This window comes from Syzygium oleosum, unplaced genomic scaffold (assembly GCF_021117445.2).
Source record: "Syzygium oleosum isolate NSW1041296 unplaced genomic scaffold, Sole_v2.1 Sole_v2.46, whole genome shotgun sequence".
NCBI classification, from domain to species: domain Eukaryota; kingdom Viridiplantae; phylum Streptophyta; class Magnoliopsida; order Myrtales; family Myrtaceae; genus Syzygium; species Syzygium oleosum.
Window position 1 is genome coordinate 362,715 of NW_026607530.1, and position 9,086 is coordinate 371,800.

Here is a 9,086-nt window from a genome sequence, read left to right on the forward strand (position 1 = left end):
AGTTGGTTCAGCAGTCGATGGAAACGGTAAAGATTATCCGAAAAAGGCTAAGGACAGCTCAGAGCCGTCAGAAGAGTTATGCAGACCGGAAACGTAGGCCTTTGGAGTTTCAAGTGGGGGACCACGTTTTCCTCAAAGTATCGCCGATGAGAGGATTGTCACGGTTCGGCAAGAAAGGGAAGTTGAGCCCGAGGTACGTGGGTCCATTCGAGGTCTTAGAAAGAATTGGCACCTTGGCCTACCGTCTCGCGCTACCACCAAATTTATCTCAAGTGCATAATGTATTCCACGTGTCAATGTTAAGAAAGTATGAACCGGACCCGACCCACGTGCTGAACTACGAGGAAATAGACATGGACGATAGAGTGTCGTACGTGGAAAAGCCAGTTCGGATCGAGAACAGAATAGAAAGAGTGTTGCGGAACAAGAAAATTCCGATGGTCAAGGTGATTTGGGAGTACAATGGAACCGAAGGTGCGACGTGGGAAAGCGAAAAGTTGATGCGACACCAGTATCCCCATTTATTTGAATAGTTGGGTTGGATTGTAAATTTCGAGGATGAAATTTTTATAAGGGCGGAAGAGTTGTGACATTCCGAATTTCGGCCCATTTTTGGGATTTATAAAACGTGTAATTTGTCAGTGTGCTTATAGTAAAATCTCGCCCAGGAACTGAACACTCTCGGTTATTGTTTTTAAAATTGAGATTTCGCTAGAATTGCACTCGATCGAATTTGACCGTTATTTAGAGCCCAAACTTTGGTGTCGAATTTCTCGGAGTTTCGGGACGAATTTAATTGGACGGTGTCGATATTATTGTGGCCAGCGTCGATATTGCCCGGAATTATCGAAAAGTGAAATTTGGACTGGGTGCGGATTTTGACCAGTATACCTCCCTCTAGATTTATTGTATTTAGTATCTTTTTAGGCTTTTCTTTAATTGGAAATTTGGAATTTTCGTGACCCTAGGATCTTGGCTTACTCACCAAGATCTAATGAGGGTCCTAGGATGAGTCAAAAGGTGTTTGACTCTCTCTCTCTCTTCTTATTCTCGGAGCTCTTTCTCTCTCCCTCCTTTGAATCGGCCGAAGGTCTAAGCACCATCACCTCCACCTTGCTTCTCCGGTTCAGACGCCACTAGACTCGCCGCCTGAATCGCCGTCCAGCCACCCGTCCGGCCGCCAGAGTGTGCACTGTTCACAAAAGCCTGAACTAGCCCAGAAACCAACTGGAAAACACCCATTTTCCCCTCTTTCTCTCTCTCTTTAGGCCTCACTCCGGGTACCCCGACCACCACCATCTTGTGTTCGTTCCAACCATCCCAGCCTGGTCGCCGGAGATTCCCATCCAGCCCTGTTCACCGCCGGAGCTCAGTTTGCATGTTCACAGGTTTTCTTGCTTAAACCCTTGGTAAGTGACTTCCTAATCCTTGGTTAGGCTAGTGGATTACTAATGGCATGTCTAGGGATGGGTTAGGGGCTGTGGATAGTTGGTTTAGTGGTTGTATAAGCTTGATTTGCTTAATGGTGCAAGTTTAATGATTCTCGGATTTCTGGTTGTTACTGTACCTCTGCGCTTTGTTATTTTTTGGTGATCATTGTGAGCCGAATATGAGGAAGTGTTCTTCATGGAATTTGTTTCCAACATCTTGAGGAATAACATACTTTAAATTCAGAATTTTTGGAAGTTGTTTGTGGTCGTTCGGAGGTCGGCTTTCGGACCGTCTCAGGGCTGCCGGAGTTACTGTTCACCCGACCTTCTTGTTTTTCCGAATTTTTATAAAATTTTCTTGACCTTATTTCAACAAACTTCCTTCACAAAAATTGTTAAAAACACTTGTGTCTATGACGTATAAAAATTTCAGAGCTTTCCAAAGTGATTTGGATACTGAATGAGTTGTATTTTGATGGTCTGAGGGGCTGTCCGAGCGAACCGGAGTCTGTCCGGATTTGAGTGTCAAAAAGAGGTTTTTACAGTTAGAACTGGGTTTCGAGTTATTCACGGAAAATGTTTATCAAAATGTTTTATGCAACATATCCAAATTTCATAATTTTTTGGAGTTTATTTACTATTTATTTCAAATGGATTTCTGTCACTGCGCAACTGCCCAGTTTGGACCCGATTTCGTATATTCTCGATTTTTCTCTCTCTCGAGAATTATTCGGTGTTATCGTGGCGTTTGTGGATGAATTTGATGTTTGAATATGGCCGATTGAATGTTGAGTTTGTGGGTTGGTGTGGCGTGTCGTGAATTAAATTGAGTTGTGAATGTGGATAGCTTGGTGCAATTGGCGTGAAATTGATTGAATTGAATGGCGTGTGTATGCCTGTTGATTATAAGCCTGGATTGATTGGAGGGCTATGGATTTGGGACGTGTTGACGGCGGTCCATGTGAAGGCATGAATGGCCGGTGTGCCAATTGGATGCGGGCTTGAGACGTGTTGACGGTGGCTCGTTAAAGGTGTGTTGAACCGGGACGTGTTTACGTCGGTCATTAGAATTGAGCCCGGATTGATCGGAGGGCTACGGACTTGAGACGTGTTGATGGTGGTCCGTGAAAGGAAAGTTTGGTTTGGGACGTGTTGACGGCGGCCATTGGAATTGATTGAATTGTGTGGCTTATGTGCTTGTGAGAACGGACTTGAGACGTGTTGACGGTGGTCCGTGAAAGGAAAGTCAGACCTGAGGCGTGTTTACGCGGGTCGTGAGAAAGTGCGAGATGTCCAGTGAGGGACAGAGCCCGAATTGATCGGAGGGCTGAGCCTGAGGTGCATTGGCACGGGCTGTGAGAATGGACCTGAGGCGCAGTGGCGCGGGTCGTGAGATGGTTGGTTGGGCACGTGTGCGAAATGTGATTGGTTGGATTGGCTGAAAGTACGTGTGGATATTTGATTGGATTGATTGATGGTACGTGTGGATATTTGATTGGATTGATTGATGGTACGTGTGGATGTTTGGTTGGATTGGTTGGGTGCGAGTGTGGATGGCGTTCGAATGATTGTGTTATATTATCGGAATATTATTTCATTATCATGATTTGACTAATGTGCAGTGGGGGCATATGATTGGATGGCGAGGTAAGTCCATTGATGTGAATTATATATATGTTATCGGTTAGATTGCATGTTGAGACTTGTCTGGGTACGCATAGGCCTAGGTGGGGTTTAGGGTGTTGCTTGTTGAGACTCGTTCTCACGGTTATTATATAACCACTTTCAGATCCGCGACCGTGATCGATTCGGAGATGCCGCCAGAGTACCACAGGGATTGAAGGATAGATCAAATTACCCTGTCTTTTGAGTACCTTTTCGTAAAGGAGATAAGCTTATCAACCACCGCCCCCTTTTGAAAATTGTGGTTTGAAATTGGTAGCATGGGTTATCATTTTGTAATAGTGACTGCTTTATGATGTTATACAATTATTGTTTCGTGCTATCCTTTTGTCATCATGTTAGTTGTCTGGGTTGTTTTATTTCGCTTCCGCTTGCGTAGTTCGTTTGGGTCGGCGACGCGTCCTGGGATGTCGCGTTCAATACGACCGTTGAAGGGGTGTCGCGAGCCCGTTGGGGTTTGGGGCGTGACATTTTTCATTGGCCATCTTAGTCAAATCTTGTGAATATGTGTTGGTTCAATACATTTGCCAATAGGATCGAAGGAGCGCTTCTATCTTAGATTGATTCCATCCTTTCGAATTTGCAGTACCTAAACCTGTCAAGGAACTCGATAAGAGTTAGAATCTTTCCATCTGTAGGCGATGTCAACGTTAGATCTGTCAAATAACAGCTTCCCGAGGGAGTTGCCAGAGCCAATGGCCATAGGTTGTGTCACACTATCTATACTAAAATTGTCAGGCAAGAAGCTGCATGATCGAATGCTACCAATAATCACTAACTTTACAAGGTTGAAATATTTGTATGTAGATGACAATCAATTCACTGGGATGTATCACTTGGCATTTGGGATAGCTCAGACTCAAGGATTTTGGATTTAGGCAATAATATTTTATTGTCCAGACCAATACCAAACTGGATTGGAGATATTCAACTTTTGAAATTTCTAACGTTGTCGGAAACTTATGGGTGGTCCTTTATTATTGAGCTTTTGCAAGTTGAATCCTCTCGTTTTTTATACCTTTGGACTAACAAATTTCGGTCCAAATATACCCCACCGTGCCAATGTCAGATTTATGAGGTTATTGCATCTACAAAGAGTTGAGCTCACTAGGCTTTTTCCTTAGTTTCTTCCTAGATCTTCGTCCATCGTCTCTACGAAAAATGCATTGACAGGTGAGATGCTCAACTGGATCTGTTTCTTCTACTGAAAGGAAATCACTTTTAAGGTTCAATTCCTCTGGCTCTTTGTCAGTTGACCAAGATGAGCATACTGGATCTCTCTTATATAGGCCTTTCTAGAGAAGTTCCTTCTTGTTTTTAAGATTTTCAATTTGGAAATGGTGGGGTATCTAATAGCACATTCGATACTTTAAGTGAAAACGCTGAGTATGGCAGCACTACTAGTACGAGGGAAAACTTGGCTTATAATTTTTCTATGATGGTAGCGGTACAGATGCTTTTTCGGATGAACTAGGAGAAAGCGACCTTCATGTCAAACAGTAGATTGAAATATTAAAAGTGCAACTTTCTAGAATATGTGCCTGGAATGGATCTCTCGCACAATAATTTGATGGGCTTTATTCCTCTAAAATCGATTATTTGAACGAAATATATGTCTTATATCTATCGCATAATCATTCGACGAGATCAATTCTAGAAAAATTCTCCAATTAAAGGAATATAGAGAGCTTGGACCTTTCCTTCAACAAGTTAACTGGTCTGATTCCTCCGCAAGTGAGAGAGCTATACGCACTTTCACTTTTTAGCTTTGCTCACAACAACTTGTTAGGCAAGACAACAGACAGAAAAAATCAATTCAACTTTCGATCAAGCAATTTATCAAAGTAACCCTCTTCTCTGTGGACCACCGTTAATAAGTTATAAAAGCTCAAATGACAGTCCGTGGACTCTGTCGACTGTTGACATAGGCGAAGGTGATGTGTCCTGAAAAGAAGCCTTCTTACGGAGTTTCGCTTGATCATACGTGGTGGCTTTTGGTGGGGTCGTTATTTTTCTCTACTTCAACTCCTACTATCTCAACGTGTTAAATTTTGTTTGTAAGGATATCCGATTGTTTCCTTAGCAGAGCTCGTGCTTGCAAGCATTTGAACATCTCGAGTCTCCACTTTGCATGTTGAACCCTTGGATCTGTCATGTTGTCTGTCTTTTCCTTTAAATTTGGATGTGAAGTATCACAGATTTTCTTTTGGTTGTGAACTGAAGGAAAGATCAATGTGGTCACAGATACAATAACCATGAAGAATAATAATTCATAGCTATGGCTGTGACTTGTCATCACAGATTGACGAGTGCTGCTCTGATTTTCCTTGAGAATCTCTAAGGTACGCTAGTATATCTAACCGCCTTCTTTTTCATGACTCTTTACACTACCATTGAAGTGGCTGATTTTTCCGAAGCCAGATCGCCCGTAAACTGACTTTGCCAATACTTATCTGATTCTTCTTCGAGAGTAAGCAGCATTACTGCCAGAATGAAGCTTCGCTGAAGGTGGATATTACATCGTCTGAGAGTCTTTTTTTCCTTCCTAACAGCGCCTCCTTCTCGGACTTCCAAATTCTTCATGTCTCGCGCTTCTTTCAACAAACTTTTTTAATGGCAGAACTTTGATGGATGCAGAGATTGCAAATGGGCTAAAGCAAGTTCCACGTCTGCAATTTCTATTTGCATACATCTGTTGCTTCTTCCCGAAACCTATTAGGTAGACTCTTAGCAGTTCTATATGTTGTATCGGGTCATAATTTATCTTCTTAAAATTCACCACACAAAGAATTCACCATCCTCCTGCGCTAGCTTTTTTCTGTCGTACAGTGGACGATATAGCGCTTAAAAAACTTTTCTCATGGTGGTGGTGGTAGTATTCTTTAGCCAAAAAAAAAACGTAATAGTGGTCTAACCAAAATTATAGACGAACTACTCACAAACAGCTCAGAATAAGATGAAAGCAAAAATGGTTATCACCCGAATATGATCACATTGTAAATCAAATCATCCATGGAAAATGAGAAAAATATAACAAATACAATGAGCATTCCACTTCTTTATAAATGGAGGCATCTCCTCTGTCATGGAACGCCATCTCTCCTTGAGGCTTTTTGATTTGGGGTGTACACACACTAACAACATAATAACATGAAACTCCATCAAATCGTTTGCACTCGGTTCAATCGAAATGAATCGAGTTTTGACTAATTTTTGTACTGTTACACAGTTCTGTAGCACCCAATTCTATCTCACCACTGTAAGAGCAACAGAGTAGTGCCATAATGAGCCAAGGCACCCATGATCACAAAAACGTGAATTATCTTACGGCTGTGACCAGCAAGGTCGAACGAACCCGGTTTTAGTCTCTCAAGAATCCTGCTAACATAAAACAAAGTACCTGTAATGTAAGACAGTGCCATGGCCAACTCATAAGCAAGCGTGAGCAGGCGTTGGGGATTGCTCCAATTCACAATACAGGCATGAATCGCAGGAACGATGCCCAAAAACCCCATGGAGAGCATCGCCCGAAATGCTTGGAATTTCCGAGAAGATAGAGAAGGGGCAAGCAGTGTCACGACAGTGAACATCCCCATTGCTGTTATTCCGCTAAGGTAGATCAGTTGCCAGTGGGCTCGCACTGGAAAATATAGTAGATTGGGGGGCAGAATGAGGTGATGATCATGACCGTGATGCCGACGTAGTCCATCCGCAGCAGCTGGATGTTCGAGCAGTGTGAGTGGCATGAGAAAAGGTGGCAAATGCTGCTTGAGAGGAGGCAGAACATGGATCCGCCTAAGAAGACAAAGAACGGCCACTGTGTTGCGGCTGGTTAGAGTGAAGCAATCTTCAAATCTTCTTCTGTTATCTGATTCAAGTTCACCAAAGAATTTGTACCCTGAAAACTATATTGTGTTAGATACATCTGTAGACTTCTAAAGAGATTATTCTTTTCGTAAGTCGAATGAAACATCGTTGGCGCGCCACTCACCAAAAGCAATTCCTTTGAGTAAGAGATATTATTTCCTGCACTAGTAGAGTTTGACCTGCACAAGTGGGTTTGCATATCAAGCCATTACATAATCTATGGTATACTAGTCGGAGTCCAATCTTTAGATCATAATATATAGAAAATGGTTCGATCCTGTCTGCCGAAGGGAGAGAATAGGCCAAAACGGTGAAAGTGAATGGGCAAAGCACTAACTGAATAACTATCAAGCCTGCTTAAGCTGATACTTTCAAATTCAATTTGACAACCAGTGTACTACTCTTCACTATAAAAGCTATTTATCATTATGATTTCGTTCAGAAAATCTTATCAGCAATCAACATTCAGAGCATTCTGCAATAGTTTATTGCAAGGTCCACCGTGTGTGAACTTTTTCTAGACACACACAGTGCTACTTGCGTGGAAAATGATTATCCATTGATGGTTTGACTGAATGCATGTTGTATTACCAAGAACAGAGAGAGATTTTCCGATGGGTTCGATCTTTTATTTCTTTCTGAAAAGAACAGAAATTTCTATTAATACTTTGATCCATCATGATAAGTAATCGCTGATGACCCTTGTTATCCATCTTAATTTTGCACTTGCTATTTGAGCAAGACTGTCTTGACTGTCAGGCTACTACTCCTGAAATTTAAGCAGCAATGAAAATGACGAGCACGACCCTTGCATATTCCTATGAAACAAAATTTCTGAGTTTAAATTTTATTTTATGTGCCTGCCCTTAACGTCACAAACACGAGTTATTCCTCCGTGGCACCTGCGATTTCAATACAGCACCACAAGAAAATGAAGGTTTTAAATGGCAATTTTGGTTGCCGGTTGCCGGTTGCAAGAAGGGTTGGCTAATGAACATGGCCGATTGCTCAGTATGGTAACAAGCCATGAATACCACAATACTACATTGACTTGTACGTACTAAAAGCGCCGTTCTGCTAATAAGCAGGTAGAAAAATCTAAGCATTGTGACTTGAAATTTGACGATTTTAAGCTGGTTATGGAGGATTTGATCAAAACAGGGTAATTCAAACATCTTCACCAAATGAGCAATTTAGCAAGCTCTCTAGTGAGTTATAACTTGCACCTACGAGCCTCATCTTAGATTACACTTTAGACAGTAAAAACGAGCTATGATAGTCAACATAGATCGAGCTATTACTGACAAATTCCTCACTAGAAATTATGGGTTCCATCCGATATCATCGAGTTGGGACGAGTTGCTAAATGCAAACATCGATAGATCAGAACTCACTAAAATGTGCATGCTAGTATAGGACTGAATGATACAAAACACACCTTGGGAATAGGCCGAGAAGATCAGCAACCTGAGGCACGTCCACAAAATTGGCCACCGTCAATCCCAGAAACACCAGAAACCCAATCAAATACCTGCTCCCCCATCACACAGAGGACGCAAAAGAGATCACCACAAATCACAAAGAAAAAAAAACGAGATAAAAATGAACCGAAGAAGAAAATATGAGCAAAGATGGCCTCGCATGAAAAAAAACAAATCGAACTAAAAACACATCATCAGTCATCCTCACGTCCAAACGTTGGGCGTCTCGTTGTGCCAGCGGAACAAGCTGAGGGCGGCCTCGAGGAGGGGCCGGTTGGCACAGTAGTGGCGGAGGATGAACTCATTGTCCTTCGTGTACTCCGGCAGCTCCCGGAACGACACCAGAGCGTACCGTGATGCCGACGTAGTCCATCCGCAGCAGCAGGTGGACGTTCAAGCAGTGGGAGCGGCATGAGAAGTAGAATCATCGGTGAAAATGGATGGCCCATCGTCTCCCCCATATTGCCATCACTCCTTTTCCCCTTCTCCATCTCCTCCTCCTCCTCTTTCGCTGGTGGTCTTGCTGTGGCTTTGTCCTTTCTATGGAGAACTCAAGAGGAGGCCTTGGTTTTATTGATAGGCCGAACGGAGAAGACGATGACGAAATCGTTAAGGCCATTATTTT

At 42.6% G+C, this 9,086-nt stretch overlaps 1 pseudogene; it reads right to left on the reverse strand.

Annotated features, from left to right (window-relative positions):
- Positions 1–6,085: 6,085 nt before the first annotated feature.
- Positions 6,086–8,854, reverse strand: LOC115668213 (heptahelical transmembrane protein ADIPOR1-like; annotated as a pseudogene).
- Positions 8,855–9,086: the final 232 nt, after the last annotated feature.